Source organism: Castor canadensis, chromosome 8, assembly GCF_047511655.1.
Source record: "Castor canadensis chromosome 8, mCasCan1.hap1v2, whole genome shotgun sequence".
Taxonomy (NCBI): Eukaryota; Metazoa; Chordata; class Mammalia; order Rodentia; family Castoridae; genus Castor; species Castor canadensis.
The window spans coordinates 153,234,319-153,252,220 of record NC_133393.1 but is presented as its reverse complement, the minus strand read 5'-3'; the positions used below and the strand labels follow the sequence as shown (position 1 = coordinate 153,252,220).

Below are 17,902 nucleotides of genomic sequence, written 5' to 3'. Positions count from 1 at the left end.
GGGCCCCAGGCGCCTCCAAAACTCCCGAGGGAGTCTTCCAAAAAAGACAATGGGTGTTCTTCTCTGTTCCTTTTATTCACGTTCGGAGAAAGTCCTTAACATCGCTTTGACCCTTTCTCATTTCCTTTTTTACATAAGAAAGCCTGCCTAAAGCAGGCACCGTCATCAAAATAGAATTTACCATGTTTGCTTTGTTTTCTTGCAGGCTTTTTTTGGTTTGATTTGGTTTGGTTTTGCATTTTGGTTTTTATATGATGTCTTCAATTCGTGGCAAGTGGTAAGGAGTTTTCATTTAACGACAGTGACATGAAGTTTCCACTTCAATGTGTCATTTGGTGTGGGTGACAGATGCTGGGGTGGGGGTGGAGGGCAGTGCAGGGACATGGGAATTAGGGAAGCTGTGACATTAGATGAGTTTTGGTGCCCTGTCTGTGCTACTCTCACAAAATGCCATCAGCAAAGTGGCTTATAAACAACGAAAACATTTCTTACCGTTCTGGAGGCTGAGAAGCCCAAGTTCAAGGTGTGGGGAGTCCCAGTCTGGTGAGGGTCTATTCTTCATAGATGTCACCTTCTCCCTGCATTCTCACGTGGTGGGAGGGACAAGGCAACTCTCTCCCTTAGACCTGCTGAGCATCATTTAACCACTCAGAGATTTGGTTTTCTTATCTGTACTCTGGAAGAGAACATTATAGAAGGGTCATTGTGAGGTTAAATGTTGTGGAAAGATAGCACCCAGCACAGTGTTTGGCTGCATACCCGAGACTCTGCCTCTGTCTCTCACTCTATGCTCCCACACCTGGCCCTTTGTGCAATCAGATCCAGCCCTCCATTGTCAGCACTGAGTTGCCAATTCAGTGCTCGCCATTCTGACCACAAGGAAACTTTTCCACATCTCTTGATCTACTCCCTTGAGATAGAATGAAGAAAAATACAGAAGATGAACTAATTGAGGTTATAATACATATATACATGGAAAGGTCATGAGGAAACTCCCTGTGTAGCTATCTCTATCTTAAACAAGCAAAAATGTCTTTCTTCTTTTTTTCTTCTACAAAATTGGAGAACAGGAAGGCAGAACAGGTCTTGTGGGGGGATGGGGGAAGAGGGGAGGGGGTTGGTACCAGTGGGAGGGGAGGTGGCAGGGACAGAGTATAGGAGGGTGAATGGTATAAATACTGTGTACACATGTATGTAAATGCAAAAATGATACTTGTTGAATCTATTCCAGGAATGGTGAGGGAGGATAAAGGAGAGAGATAGAGGGGGCGAATTCAAGTATGATATATTTGATACATTGTAAGAATTTTTGTAAATGCCACAGTGTACCCCCACCCAGCACAACAATTTAAAAAAAAAGAAAATGCAATTGCTTTCCCACAGTGCAAAATGTTAGGTCCCTGGCATTCTTGGGGCGGGCAGAAGGTCCCGATGCTAGCACTGAAACCAGACCTCCTGATTTATGACCGCTTATTTCTCCCTGCCTGATTGTTTCTCAGCTTGCAAAACACCTCAGGAACTTCTAGTTACTCAACTAGCCAGGCATGTCGGCCTGTGCCATTTGGTGATCGCAGATAATCAGACACCAGAGACTCACTCCCTCCCCCATGGCTTGGCTCCTCCTATAAAGCCCACTACCCAATTCAGCCAAGCCGCTTCACTCTGAACCTGAGAGTGACAGCCCTGTGGTCTGGTTCCAATAAATCTTTCTTTTTCCACATGTGGTGTGGTCTTTATTTGGCAGTACCTTACATCTGGTGCCAAAACCCAGGAGAGGTTAACAGGACGCTCCGGCTTGGGGCTGCTCCCTTGGCCTTCGTGTCCTGCCCTCTCCCGAACCCAGACAGCTGAATTGACCCCATGTGCCTCTGGACTGTGGATTTTGGACCTTACTGCCTTGCTGGCTTTCCCATCCATTAGCCTTTCTCTTCCACTGCTCTCTACCTGACCTACTCCTCCCCTCAGACTTGGTAAGTGTCACCCTCCTCGGGGCTGCCTGTTCTCTCTCTCTCTCTGGTCTTGGAAGTTGCAGGCACTGCCAGGCATGCCTCCTACCCCTGCTTGGGGTGCCCCTGCTTAGCATGGGACGCCTGGCTAACCAGTTGGGCATTCTCTATGAACAGCAACCCAGGCCGGGGACGCCTGCCCTTAGGAACCCGTTCGGGTGACACTCCCCCTCCCTCTCACTCTCTCTCTCTCTCTCTCTTTTGCTCTCCCTCCCTGTTTTTCTTTCCTCTGCCTAGGGTGAGAGCTCAACAGCCCCTCCAGCTTACTATGACCAAACGGCAACTGGATGATTCTGCTCTCCTTGCCTGAGTCACGTAAGGTAGGCTAGATCTTGACCTAGGTCTATACTGGCCTGAAGAGTAAACTCACCAAGGCACCTGCCTCTCTCTCTCCCTCTCTCCCTCTCTCTCTCTCTCTCTCTCCTTTTTTCTTCAACATTATGGGGACCTCCCCCTCTACATTATACATGTCCACCGGGATGCCTTCTCCACACCCTCCCCCTTGGTCTCCAAGATGACATAAAATCTAAGCGACTGATCTATGACTACAACACCGTTTGGCCTCAGTATTCACAATGGCCTAAAAATGGTACTTTTGATTTTCACACACTTCTAGATCTTGACAATTTCTGCCATCACAACGGCAAGTGATCTGAAGTTCCATTCATCCAAGCTTTCCTTTCTCTCTGCTCTCAACCCTCCCTGCTCCAATCTTGTAACGCTGTTCAAATCCTCCTTGCCAGTGACAAAAACCCCCCTCAAAGTCTGTGTCTCTCCCTCCCATTGAACTCTCATACTTGTGACCTCACGGGCTCTGTCTGCCCACCTCCCAACTCCTCCTGCCAGTCTCCTACATCAATCTCTTCTCCCACCCCATCGTCCCATGACTCAGACCCCCCTTCTTCCACCCCTGCTGGCTCTCCCAAACATCTGCCACCCTATTCTCCTTCTACAGTAGTCACTATTGACCCTGAGTCATTGGCTCCTCAGGGAGCCAACACTGCCAGCCTTGCCCTCAGCCCCTGCTACACCCTCGCCCTTCTCTTCCCCACCTGGGTCCCATACCTGCTCCTATATCTCTTCCAAAGCACGCCCAGCCAATCTCTACCCACTCTGGGAAGTGGCAGGAGTTGATGGCATTATCAGAGTTCATGTGCCTTTTTCCATGACTGACCTTGGCTCCTTCTCTAATGACTCAGCCTCCTGTAGTAAAGAATTTAAATACCTAACCCAATTATTCTCAAATCCATTTTATTTCCCAATCATTCCCTGATATTCAAAGAAAAAAAACTTAAACAGGCAGAGGGTCTCCCTCAAACCCCCCAGGGAGATCTTGTGAAAATGGCATTTAAGATATTTAATAACTGAGATGAGGCTTGAGAAAAGTGAAAGGCCCAGCTCTTGGTGGCTGCCCTCAGGCTACCTCCTCCAACTTCAAGACCGGCTGGATAACAATGCATGCCTCCAGGGGCCTGCTTCAAGTGCAACCAGATGGGACATTGGGCAAAACACTGACCTTCACCTTGCCCACCACCAGGACCCTGTCCACATTGTGACCAGAATGGACACTGGAGAATGACTGCCTCTCTTTGTCTCTGCAAGGTAGGTCAGTCTCCCATTCCCACTCTCTACAGAGCAAAGGCCTCACGGACCTCTTGGGCCTGATGGCAGAAGACTGACACGGCCCTGGGACCTTGGCCCCCTTCAAGATCACCTCGGAGGAGCCCAGGGTAACGGTCCAAGTAGGTCCAATCACCTACTTGGTGCTACCTGACTTCTCGGGTAAGCTTTATCCTTCACAGATCTCCATGGTGGAGGTGGATGGTCTCCTCCACCAGCTAAAAAGGAAAGACAGTTTATTTAAATTTAAAATTCTTATAAAAGTTAATTTTAAAATACAAGTTACAAAGTAAAAAATTGGAAAGGATATAGATAGGTATTGAATGTATTTTTGAGAAGTTGAAGGAAAAAGGAATGGCTTTTTGGATGAGAAAGGATTTTGTAAAGAAGGGTTTGTCCTAAAGATTGTTTCAAATATGGAGAGGAGGGATAAAGACAAACCATCCAAGGGTTTAGTATGTTGTATGAAGGTCTGAGTAAGTTTTAAAGAGTTGCCTAAAAGATTTTTAAGGTCATGTCAAACTAAAATATAATTCTCTATGTCCATAAAATAATAAGACTATCTTAATATTACTCTGCTCTGAGTAACATCTACAAAAAAACTGTTATAGGCAAAGATTTTATCAAAGAAATTACTTGTGTTTTCTGTTGATCTTGTCAAGCTTTAAGTACTACTAAATCAGAGTTCATTTATGTATTTGCTCATGTGTCTTAAATGACCATCTTGTTACAGGGTTGTGTCTATACTTTCTCTAAATATGGTACAAACATTTACAAAGTTATATAAAATAATGAGCTAAATCTCTCTTTTATCCCAAAGTGTTACATTTAACCTGCATTCTGACAGTCAGTCCCTGCTTGCCTTTAAAGATTCCACAAACCCTTCACAGCAACTAACCTTGTCAGTTAGAGAATTTAAAGACAGCCCTCATCTTTGTGGACAGGCCCTAACCAGAGACTTATTAGGTTGGCACTCCCCAGAGGCAACCCTTCTTCAATATGACTTACTTCAGTGCAGAGCCACAGAGCCCCTCATCGTCAGGGCAACTGAGTCCTTTTTAAAACTTTCTGGCCTCCGGGGATACAAAGTCTTTAAGGAGAAGGTTCAATTATGTCACCCACAAGTCACCCTCCTAAGTGTGTTCTTAAAGGGACAGACTCCCCAAAGCCCTTCCTTCTTTGAGCTCCTTTAAAATAATGTATGGCTACCCATTTCTCTTAAGAAACTTGCCTCCAGCAAACCCTGCTCCTTTGGCTGACTATCTACCTTATCTTAACCTCCTCCAGGAACTTCTCAGACAGCATGCAGACCAGATCCTGCCCCACCCCATAACAATTTCTATTAAAACCAGAGGATCTTGTTCTCCTAAAGGATCTTTGACCCTCTCCATTGGCACCTCAGTGGACCGGCCCCCATCTGGTCATCCTCACAATGCCCACCGCTCTCAAAGCTCAACTGGACTCCCCAGTGGCAGCACCTTTCAAGGATAAAACGTTGCCTACCAACTTCAGGCTCTTCCACTACAGCAAAGGATGAGCACTCTTGCGTACCACTGGGCCCCACATGGCTACACCTCTCCTGCAAACTCTCTCCCTCTGCCACTCCTGCATAAGGTCTTAGTCCTCATCTGGCCTCTCAATTTTCTGCCATAGGTGAATTTAAAACACTGGTAGGGGCAGTGGGCCTAATTCTGGAAGCATGTATAATACTCCCCTGCTTCCTTCCCTTGGTTATATGATCTATTAGGTCCATTATAGAGGCTACTATAGAAAGAAAAACAGCTGCACATGTAATGATGCTATGGAAATACAAACCCTTAAACCAGGAAAATGCTCTTTAACCCTAGATGCCTCCAGGATCATTCAGGGAACTCAGCAGACAGACTTCCCACCAGATGCTACTACAACATAGGAAATATGATTCCTTACTTTGACAGCTAGACAGGTATGAAACAGTATTACAAACAGTTTCATGTGGATAAAATTATTTAGAGTTGAAGGAGTGACTCAAGTGGTAAAATACCTGTCTAGAAAGCACGAGAGCCTGAATTCAAACCCCAGTACCACTCTCTCTCAAATTAATAAAGTTTTAATTTCCAGTTATATGAAGTAATTTAGGTTTAAAACTTTGATGTTGTTCATGTGATAGGGAGGGTGACCAAGCCCTGCTTTGCCAGGGATTTCCGGGTTTCACTACTGAAAGTGGGTACGTGGGGAGATCCTTCAGTTGCAGACATGCTGGGAAGGATGGTCAACCCTAAATCCTGAGCTCTAGGCCCTGCAAAGGCCAGGGCTACCTCTGGCCATAGTAAGTCCTCCAGTAACACGTAGCAATGGTTAATCTCACTGGATGGGGCCCAGAGACTAGGAGGCACAGAATGAGAGACCAGCTGAGAAGGAAAACAAGCACTCTTTTGATCCTTATTATTCATAGGTTCTGCATTTATATTCGTCTACTTGTTAAAATTTAATTGTAACCCCTAAATCAGTACTTGCACTCGTGGGCATTAGTTTGCATGCTCAGAGCAGTATAAAAAATTTGAATTGCTTGATTCGGCCATTCTGGGCTGAGGTTGAACAACAAGCCTTCCCGTTTGGCTCTTGTACCATCAACAATGACTTTCTCATGGTCTGGTTAGTGCCACTGAGGCAAGGTAGAAAAAGGAGGAAAAGTTCAGGACTCTTAAAACATCTATCACTTAATTAACACTGTATTTGGGTTAAACATTGTTCTCTTTCTCTGAGCCTTTTCAATTGCAAATGTGTGTAGGTTATTCACACACAGTGCCAGAACAACTCAAACCACCCCACCTGGCCCACTCATGCCCCTCCACTCTCAAAGATTATTGTTGATTGGGAATCACCTTCCCACAGGTTATCATAGATTATTGGTGATTGGGAATCACCTTCCCATAGGTTAGCATAGGTTTTAAAATCACCTGGAAAGAGAAAGACTGACTACCTCCAGCTTCTACCTGGCCCCCCATGGCCTTCTGTATTTCCTTTCCTTAGCTTTTAATACATTTTATTATTGTCCTTGCCGTGTCTCCAGACGTCCTGCCTGACTCATACACGTGGGATATAAGAATTTGGATTTTCTGATCAGTGAGGGCAGCACCATGCTTTCCGTATTTGGGGGCATTTTTGTTGTTGTTCTGAGTTCTGAAGTGCTGTGTAGTGTTCCCAGGTGCAACAAGGCTGTGATGTGCCTTACAAAGAAATCCCATTTGTTAAATACACTTCATTCCCAAGCACAAGGCCCTTAGTTCAAGCCCCAGTATCACCACCACCACCAAAAAAAAAAAAAAAAAGTTTCATTCAACGTTTGGGCATGGTGCTGTATGTCTGCAATCCCAGCTCTGGGAAGTTTGAGGCAGGGTGATGGAGAGTTCCAGTCCCAGCCTTCTTGACAACAAAACCCCATCTCCAAAAACAAAAACATAAAATAAAATAAGCTTCAATCAGGCATGATGTCAAGGCTGTTTGCTGTGAGTTCAATGTTAGTGAATCAACAAAATATGTCAAATAAGGTATCTTTAAACAAAAAACATACACTGAAAAGTGGTGGCTGAAACCGGGGCTGGGCATGGTAATCCCAGCTATGTGGTTATGTCGGCAGGAGGATTGCAGTCCAAGGCCAGCCCTGGGCAAAAAAATGTGAAACCTATTTAAAAAATAAACTAAAGCATAAAATGCTGGAGGTTGTGGTTCAAGTGGTAAAGTGCCTGCCTAGCCAACACAAGGCTTGGAGTTCAAACCCCAGTACTGCCAAAAAAAAAAAAAAAAGAAGAGTCTGGGGGTGTAGCTCAGTGATGGCCTATCATGATTCAATCACCAGCATCACAATAATAAATAAAATTTTAAAATGGTAACATATTAAAAAAACAAGGTTATCTCATGACCAGAGGCTCACAGAACTCACAGAAACCTAATGTTGTATTTTCCCTAGAGCAATGATTCGGTATTGGCTAATTTTCAGGGTATGTTGTGGCTTTGTAGAACATGACTGCCACAGAATTGCCGTGTGCTGGTGACGCAGCTCAGAGGTATAGCATAGAGAATGCAAGGCTCTGGGTTCTGTCCTTAGTTCTGGGGGCCGGGGAGAAAGGGAGGAGAAGGGAGGGAGGAATTGTATACCATGCTGATGTTCAGAAAGACAGCAGGCAGATGCTGTGAACTCCTATAGGACTGAAATACAGAGTTGCCACCTTTGACCACGCTCCATCCACACGATGACAAGAGGGCTCCAGGGACCTACTGTCCTCCTCTCTGCCCTGCTGGACAAACGAGTGCCCGTATCCCTCACCCAGTTACCAAACCCAGCACTCAGGGCTTCTCTATCAACCTGCTAGATGTCTGGATCCATCCACAGTCTTTTCTGTGAGTGGGAGAACTGGCTAGTTTCACTGAGGACAAAAAGGGAAGAGAAAGGAGATTTAAGGTGGGTGGGACAGAGCACGCATGAGAATAATCCTCGTCCTCCTTGATGGCCTCAGGTTTGAGGCTTGGGTCAGCCTACTTCAGCTTTGCCTCTCTTGGCCCCCTCCTTGGCTCTGTTAGAAACGAATATTCCAATTATTCCAATAGAAGACACAAGAACAAAGAATCATCTCAGCAACACAAGACTTTATTTCTGGTCAGAAGGGTGTCCATGCATTGGACAAAACCAGCACGAAGGAGGGCAGCAGTCCATTCCCTTTACGTCCCTGAGTGAATAATCTGCCTCTTGACCTGGATTGGTCCAGATCAAAAGTTCACAATCTTCTTGACCAGCTGAAATTCTAAACCTATTGGGGGAGATGTAGTGGGCAATTCTCACGGGCAGAGGGGGCTCAGTAGGACTCTGGAGGAATCTGGACAAAGAAGCTGGAAATACAGGCAGTTAAAATGGTGACTTGGAAAGAAAAGATTATTTTCTCACAATTCCCCTCTTTTACTTCATATTCTTTTCTTCAAACTCTTTTAACATCACTTGCCTTTCCATTTCAGCTGTGCTTAACAAAAGCTGGCGTGACACAGGAGTTTGTTTAGCTAGTGCAGTTTCTGTGAGCCAAATTGTCAATCCTTGTGTACAGTAATACAGCACACAGTTAAGGTTAGGGCCCCAAATACAACAATGAGTTAGAATTTAGAAGTGGGGGTCTGACTGAGGCAGCCTTAGCCTTTCAAGGTCATTAATCGAGGAAAACAGTAGTGACAAGATCCAGCAAGATCTATTGCCCTAGGCTGTCCTTTCTTGGAAGAGAGCAATCATACAACAAATTCCAGCAGGGTCTGAGGGCCATCCCAAAGGAAAGAGGACAACTTGGGGTTCTGGTCTCCCTGTTGCACACACACAGCAATCTGTTTTGTTTACAGTGCGGAAGGATAGTTAATCCATTGCAACCAGGCATTTGTCTCCCCGTAACCCATCTCAATGGCTATAGTTTGCCTTAAGTCTTTGACTTCTACTATAATTACTCCCAGATGATTATGGTGGAGCTTGGGAGATAAAGTGGGAGCAGAGCATTAGAGGGTTTATGGTAGTAGGTTCTGGGAGCAATTCTAAAAGAAACCCTACCTATTGGATTTTTACATCCATTATGAGCCCCTAGCCCTTATTTTCTGAAGATAGATGGCTTGACATGAAGGAAGAGTCATTGATAATCAGTATAAGGGGGTTACATTGAAGATGTTGACAGTTGGGAGGGGGCGAGGCCCTACAGATTTGCATTTTGGGCAGTATATGTTTCCAAAAGGGATGACTTGTACAGCCAGAGAACCATGAAGCCATTTGTGCAGCACTCCCTTTGGGGTCTGTTGTCCACCCCCCCAGCACTCCAACTAGTGCATGGAGGATTGCTATATTGGCTAGTGTGATTAGCTTGATAGGAATGGGGTGGGGGAGAGGGATATAATGTTGGTTTTTAGGAACACCACATGAAAGACATGCATCAGACTTGACAGTTATAGGAGAGGAAGCCTGGGGAACACTAATAGTAGTTATGCAATTCCCTAGATGAAGAAGAAACAGTCATTAGAGTCTTTTCAAAGTTACTTTTGTATTGCCTGGTTTGAGGACACTGCCCAGTGCTCTGGCTGGGGTGCTCACTTTACTTTAGTGTGGTGGGTCCATATTCTTTCAGCGGTGCACACTGCTGTCTCAGTAGTGAGTAGCACCTGGTACAGTCCCTCAGGTTCTGACCAGAATGTAATCTCCAGCCTGATATGGAGAACTCGAGTGGTGGGGCCTGAGCCGGCAGTCCTTGGTGCCTAAGGGATGATAAGACTGAGAAGGGACCAAGCACACAGTTTTGGAGGAACTGGTCTTTGGTTTCAAGGAAGGGAGGCCTGAGGGCCAGCCTAAGTAAGGTAGCAAGTATAACACCTCATAAGGAGAAACTCCTATATCCTTTCAGGGAGCTGTTCTGATCCTAAGCAAGGCAAAGGGTAGCCACTTAGTCCAGGGTGGCCTGGTCTCAAGAATTAATTTGGTTAATTGTCTTTTTAAGGTCCTTTTCTAGTGGCACTTGATAAAGGCATAGCTTCAACCCAGTTGGTTAGATGGTCCACTATGACCAGTAAATATTTCAAATGGCCCACCTGAGGTAACTGCATGTAATCCACTTGAATGCTTTGGAAGGGCCTCAATCCTGGACTTCTTCCTCCTGGAAGTTGTCCTCTCAGAGCCCGCTTGTTAACTTTTCTGCAAGTTAAACTTTCAATAATCTGCTTTGCCAAGGTATAAATTCCTGGGTCCATGGAAGCCCCGGGAATAGCATCACACATGGCTTGGGTTCCCCAATGGCTTCCCCAGTGTAACTGAGTCATTACTTCTCTCATAAGGGGCTTAGAAATTACTTCTCTCCCACCTGGAAGAAGCCATTTCCCTTCTGGGGTTTGGGAAGCACCCAGCTTCTCTAGTTGGACCTCTCCAAGGGAGTGAAAATGGGATTCACAAATGGTGCCTGGATAATGGGGGTGAGATGTAGCATTTGGAATTCTGGATGGAGGGCAGTCTCCTTCTCAGCCTTATCAGCCAAATTGTTCCCTGATGTCCCAAGACATAGACTACTGCAATTTCTTCAGGAAGAATGAGACTCTCTAGCAGTTCAATAATCAATTCCTTATCTATCAGATCCTGCCCTCTACTGTTAATTAATCCACTTTCCGCCCATGTCTTCTCAAAGGTGTGTGCTACCCCAAATGCAAACTTAGAATCTATACAGGTGCTTCCTTCCTTGTCCTTTCAGAACTTTGGGGCCTGCTTTAATGCAAACAATTCAAAGGTCTGGGCCGACCAGTTGTTAGGTAATCTTCCTGACTCAATAATTTTTAATTTATCTCCATCCACCACTGAATGCCCATTGTGTCTTTTCTCCTGGATCATTTTATTTATTTAGGTACTGGGACCTGTTAGGAAAAATGCCGCTCTCAAAGAAAGCTCACAAGAAAACTCACGTCCATAGAGCAAGGTTTAATGGCAGGCCCAAACTGCCAGGCTGGCCAGGGAAAAGATGGCGCAGCCCAGAGCCTGGGCAAGCAGTGGCTTTTATAGAAGGGGGAGGTTGAGGAAGTTAGCGCATGCCCAGGAGTCTCTGGTAGGGGTGGGGCTGTCTTAGAGCATGGGAATTTGTTTAAGGGCAGGGCTGCCATTTTGGCTGATTCACAAAATGGTGACATTATTATTCTATCAGGACCTGAACTCAGGCCCTTCACCTTAAGCCATTCCACCAGCCCTTTTTTGTGATGGGTATTTTTGATATAGGGTCTTGCAAACTTCTTGCCTGGGCTGGCTTCAAACTGTGATCCTCCTGATCTCTGCCTCCTGAGTAGCTAGGATTACAGGCATGAGCCACCATTACCTGGCTTCCCCTGGATCATTTTAGAAGAACCATCTATAAACAGGGAGTCTCTCTGAGATCTGGTCTGACCTTGGTCTGATAGTCAATGACATCTAAGCAACAATGTTCCATGGGATCCTGTGTCTTTCCTCCTAATAGAAACTCAGCTGGATTTAGTTAACTCCCAGAAGTCAGAGTCAAATCATCCCTTCTAGTAGGATAGCCTCATATCTTAAAATCCTGGAGTCAATTAACTGTCTCCCTGTAAGGTACTGCTGAATAAAGACCATGCCATGTGTGAAAAGGAAAAATTTATTAGGATCCAGACTGCAGAGATGCCCACCCCCACCACACCCAGATCAGGGAGCAGCAGCTTGGCTGAAATGAGTAGTGTGCTTTATAGGAGGGGCCAAGCCATGGGGGAGGGAGAGAGTCTCTAATTATCTGTGTTCACCAGATGGAACAGGTCAACATGCCTGGCTAGTTGAGTAACTGGAAGTTCCTGAGGTGTTTTGCAAGTGGAGAAACAATCAGGCAGGGAGAAACAAGCAGTCATAAATTAGGAGGTCTGGTTTCAGTGCTAGCCTTGGGACCTTCTGCCCGCCCCAAGAATGCCAGGGACCTAACATCCCCCACTACTGCCTGGATACACTCTGGCCATCCTCATGTGACAGAATCAAGAATTTTGGACAAATAAGTGCTCGGCTGTTTCTTTCCTCCATGTTCCTGAGTGGGGACTCCCAAGGCTGTTCCTTTATCTACACTAACAAAGAGGTGAAAGGGTTTCTCCAGAGAGGGTAAGGCCAACACGGTGGTGGTGACCAGAGACTGTTTTTATTATCAGAATTTCTTCTGGTTTCCAGGCTAAGGGATCAGGCTCCTCTTCTAGCAGTTTGGAATAGAATGTTTTGGTTTTAAGAGTGTAGGATTCTAGCCAAAGCCTACAATACCCAATCAACTCTAAGAATTTTCAAAGCTCCCTCTTAGTTAGAGGCCCAGGCATGCTAGTAATCCCCTTTGTCCTCTCAGGGCTCAGTCTGCATTTTCCTTTACTAATTAGCTGTCCCGGATATCTTACCTCTGCCTCTGCAAACTGTAATTTAGTTTTTGAGAGCCTTAGTCCCTGATGGCCCAGGAAATTTAGCAGATTGACTGTGACATCAGTCACCTCTTTCTCAGTGAGTCCAGGCAACAGAAGATCATCTACAAATTGTAATAAACTTACCTGGGGAGGGAGGGAAAATTCTGCTAGTACTCATTCCAAAATTTGGCCAAAAAAATTGGGAGAGTCAGTGAAACCCTGTAGGAGGACTGTCCACTGATACTGCTGTTTCTTGACAGTCTGGGGTTCCTCCCATTCTAATGCAAGGACAATCCTCCGCTGGAGGCCAGGCCCAGAATGCATCCTTCAATTACCACACTAAACCACTGGCCATCGGGAGGGGTCCTGCTAAGGAGAGTATAGGGATTTGGGGCTACAGGGTGTCTGCTGCGAACAACTTGGTCGATATCCTTGAGATCCTTCCGATTTCCTCACTGGTAGGCTAGGAGTGTTCAAAGGGGACATGCAAGGTTCCAAAAGGTCATCCTTTAGTGATCCCTCAATTATGGGTTTCAGACCTAACCTCCCCTCTAGGGGAATGGGGTATTGTATTCTCTGTACCTTTTCTATAGGGGGGTTTTAGGTCAATGTGAACAGGGGAAACTTGTAACCCTCCTCTATTTCCATCCTTAGTCCAAAGCTGGGGAAGAATTTGACTCTCAGTTTTCACAGTCATCAAACTTAAAGAAATCTCAAAGTTCTTTTTAGCCACTTTTATTCCAGCTGTGGCAATAAGTCACTACTTTATTTCTTTTCTAAATTGTAAAATATACATGAGAGTTACCATTTTAGCCATTTTAAAATGTAGAGCTCATGCATTAAATTCATTCACACTGTGCAACCAGCACCACCATCCAACTCCAGGACCTTATCTTCCCAGGTCCAGGTCCCTATTTGATGAATAACTAAAGCAAAAACAGCTGGGGAGGGCAGGCTCAAGTGGTAGAGTGCTTGCCTGGCACAAAGCCCTCAGTTCAAACCCCAGTACCATCAAAAAAATGGGGAGGGTATGGAGCAAACTGCTGTTTTATGTGATGAAAGCCATCCGTAGGCCCAGGGTTTCTAGGAATCAGAGCTGGGGCTACCAGCCTCAGAGCTATGCTCGCAGGAGCCCCTCTGCTCAGCAGTGTCTGTGGCTTATCTTCAACTGACAGAGCCCACGACAGCCCCTGGTGTCTCTTCCCAGATGTTATAGGGCACTTCCAGGTCAACACATCTATAACCAACTCAATATCATGTAACCCTCTTCGCCCTCAGCTTTGGCTTTGCTTTTCTTGGAAGGTTTGGACCTCTAACCTACGTTAGCAACTTTGTCTAAAAGTCTTGGGTCTGTGGATATGAAACTGGAGTTTTAGGCCCCAGGCTCAAACTCTTGGGATTCCACAAGTCATGTCCCGCCACTCACTCCTGTAGGCCAAGTAGAGAGACGTGGTAGAGGGCAGGAAAGGAGGTTTTATGACATGGCAAAGGCATCTGTGGGAAGTCAGCACTTCAGTTCATCTTCAGCCATCTTTGGGGTAAAGACATTAGCTTCAGATTTAAAAGACAAAGAGGGCAGGGGGTGACAGTTGTGCATAATTACTAAACAGCACAACAACTGGCTCCTCCTTTGAATCCTTAGTTGTAAAGGAGCCCCTGTGACAGGTGTGGTCTGCTAGTCAGAGGTACTGTCAGGTGATCTGGCAGTGTATTAACTCAGGATTGGTCAGGTGACACCTGTTGACCATTATCCCAGTCCTTGTTCTCCAAGGGTTTGCTGTTATCACTGAAGGGAGTAACATGGTTCCCAAGATAGGAGCACTGGGCTGCAGGGTCCTAGCCGTTACTCCAGCTCCAAGTGATTGTCCTCATTTCCGGGTGTCTGTCCTGCGAAGGCTCAGTGTTGCTTAGGGCTAGTTCCAGTCCCTCGTCATAAATGTTATTGATCAGTCCTGTCCTTCCTGAATTGCAAGGTGACTGCAAAGTGAATGGCTTTGAACAAAGACAGACACAAAATGGAGGCAGAGACCCCAAGCTTTTCCTCTGCCTTTAGTTAATCTGTAAGGAGTCAGTGATGTTTGGCAAAAGCACTTTAAGTACCTGTTACAGATATACCAGGGTAGAGAGCCAAGGGAAGGGGACAGGGAGCCTGCTGTGGAGAAGCTGTCAGTGGACATGAAGGGGAGGAAGAGAAGGAAAGAGCTTTGGGGCTCAAATCATGTGACAAGGCATGCCAGATGTCTCCTGAGCAGAGGAGTCCTAGTACTAAGGAAACTAAGGGAACCAGAAGGGAAGTAGCTACAGACCAAGCATAGCAGGAAGAAGTTTCTACTCTCTGGTTGTAACTGAGATGGGAAACTCACTTTATTTCTCCTCATAAAAGCAGTGAAAGGCCTGGCATGAGGAGCTCTCATGAGTGATCATGAGTTGAAAATGCAGCAAGTACTGGGGTCTGCTCCCTTTCTATAGATTGAAATGTCAAACTTTTTCCCAGCTTCGCAGCCTATTTCAGTGAGGTTGAAAATAGTGAAATTTACAGGGTTACAGGCACCAGTAGTGCAGTCAGGGGTTGCTTCCCCTTTTTGTAAAAGAGCGGCGGTTCCATGTGAGGTATGGATCCCCCGTTTTAGCCAAGTTGCCCACCTTTCACAACCCCAATAAGGGCAGTAGAGTTATTCATAGGACACACAACCGGATGTCCCACTGTTATCTTTTGGGCATGTATACTTGTCGTTTAACCTGCAGGTCCTTTCCTAGGCTAGCCCCCAACAGTTGCCCTAAGGCCCAGTGTTTTCAGCTATTGCAGCACACACATCACAGTATATGGACACATGTTTGTTGGGGTCATTAACCCGGATGTGGTTAACCAGCTTCCCACTGCTGGTGAAACTTTGGACCTCTAGCCATTGTTCTTGCGGGTGATAGATGGGGTTAAAACAGATATACTGACCATCATGAGAGCACAATGAGTAGGTGGTATGGCTGTGAGTGCATGACCCAACAATGGTGCCACACAAGAATAATAAATATGGAAAACCAGAGTTTTGGTAACTGCACTCGCTGCTCGGGTAGTGTGCATACATGAGTCATAGTCCAAAGCCTGGGAGTCCCCAAGTAGCAAGCCGACCAAACACATGGAATGGACTTATTCTTAAAGGTGAAATGGGAGACCCCCTCAAGCTTCCGCTGTGTGTGGACTAGTCAGCTTCTGGAGTGACTAGAGCAGGGCTGACATCTCGTCATCCGTGGTCTCCTGTGTCTTCTGGGAAGCGGGGTCCTGTTGGGGAAGGGCGCAGGTGGTCCAAACGGTGATCTTGCACAGTGAGGCTGGGTTAGAGAGTGCACTCCCACTTGAGGGAAGCTGGCTTCACTTGGCTGTTGGGGATACAAGGAACAATCTGCTACCTTAACTTCAGTGAGGGTGGACAAAACAACAACAAAAGGGCCCCTCCAGTGGGGCTTTAGTGGCTGAACACTCCATTCCTTTATCCAAACAGCATCTCCTGGTTTATAAGGTGTGTGGGAGTTGTCAGGCTGATGGGGAGTTTCTCTCTTACCCAGTCATTGATTTTCGAGAGAGTCAACCCAAGGGCTTGCATCTGCTGTCTCAGGGTAAAGTCACCTATTTCCTTAAGGTCCCCTCGCAGGCCCTTGATTAAAGGGGGTGGACACCCAAAAAGAGTTTTAAAAGAGAAGAGACCAGTCTGTTTGGTGGGGCTGGACCTAATCCTGAACAAGGCTATGGGCAGTAATTGATCCCATTATAAGTGGGTCTCCTGGCATAGTTTTTTTAATTGTAATTTTAGAGTCCTGTTTATACATTCTATTTTCCCTGATCTTTGGGGGTGGTAGGCCATGTGTAGCTTTTAAGTTATTTCTAGTCCGGCTACAATTAAAGGAGGGCTGCTAAGACTGTAAGATTAAGCAGGATATTAATAAACAAAGAAAGCGCATTTCTTCTTCTCGGCACTCCCTATTTTCCTGATTAAGTAGAATATATGCTAGAGATAGTTTCTCCGACCTTATGCCAGAGGAATGTGTGCCCAGAACTTAAAAATGCCTGGCACACAATCTTTTGATCAAAAGGGTGCCAAAAAAAGTTATAAGAAACAGGCATCCATGTCCCAAAGACCCTTTAATTAGTGAGATCACCTCAGAATCAAAGTTTGGGTGATAATGTTAAAACTTTACAACAGCAAAGTGATTTGAGTAGTACCAGATGTTGAATTTAAAGAACCCACTTACCTGCAGGAAAGTGGAATTAAACTCCCCGAGGCCACCTTAGCTAGCATAAAAAGCCCCCTCCCCCCCAGCCACAAGAAGTGCCTGCAACACCCACACACCAAGCTCTCGGCAAAAAAGAAAAAAAGGGTGCTTCCCCACTGTCTGCTGCTCTGCATTAGTTAAGTAACAAACACATTTCCCTTCCTACTTTGTGAAACACTTCAAGTCTTTTCATCCAACAGGTTCAAGGACCAGTCCTCCTGGGACAAGGGGTCAAGGGGTCAAGTTCAGCCTTTGAACTTACTCTCAGGCCTTCTTCCTCTTGTGACAATAGAAGGTTGATGAGCCCTCCATTTATCTAACCTATCTTATCTCCTTGGAGACTGAAGGCATGAGATCAGAGTAACTGAGACATCTTACAGTCGGCTTTTACCACGTCTTGTTCCAGACACCCAAAAAAGTCCCAATCATTGTCCTAAACCTATTAGAGTCCACTTGGAACCGAGGAACAGCATAGCCTCAGACAGATCAGCCCATGATGAGATCAGCCCATCATGGAGCAATCATCTCTTGGGAACTGGCTTGTGTCCCTAGCTCTACGGACTTCTTCAAGCCAGCTTGCAGAACCAGGGTCAAGATAGTGATGAACCAGACCACAATATGACTGAACTGCTTAATTGTGCCACCTTACCTCTCCTGCCCCAGTTCTTCTTCCATTCAAGCCTAAAGCTCATGTCAGATCGCAGAGGGACTCGTGAAGAGAGACACGGGACACTGAGGCAATTCAGCAGGAAGCAACGTTTTATTGTGCTGGCGGAGCCCCGAGGACAAAGGGGTCTCGCCTTCTATAACCTTGCAAGCAGGGTACGGAAGCAAGAAGCAAAGTTTCACCCACATATGGTCACATGCAATTCCAAAGGCTCCTTCACCCCAGTGCTACGTGACCCTCTCCACGTTTAGATTCTTTAAGTTTTCTCTCTCCACTATGCCGTCCGTCCCCCCCATACATTATCAGAACACAGGCTTGCTTGCTTCTTTTCTGACCCTCCTCCCCGCTACAAGATGAGCCCTGAAGATGAACTAAATGCTTAATCTCCGTCTTTCCAATACGACCATGTTGACTAAAGCCATTCCTGCTTTCGCCATAA

At 45.9% G+C, this 17,902-nt stretch overlaps 1 long non-coding RNA gene across 1 annotated transcript; it reads left to right on the top strand.

Moving 5' to 3' along the window:
• Positions 1-1,909: 1,909 nt before the first annotated feature.
• LOC141425585 (uncharacterized) lies at positions 1,910-7,319 on the top strand. Its single transcript, XR_012450564.1, has 3 exons — positions 1,910-1,970; positions 3,544-3,608; positions 4,914-7,319. It is a non-coding gene; the product is annotated as an uncharacterized lncRNA (long non-coding RNA).
• Positions 7,320-17,902: the final 10,583 nt, after the last annotated feature.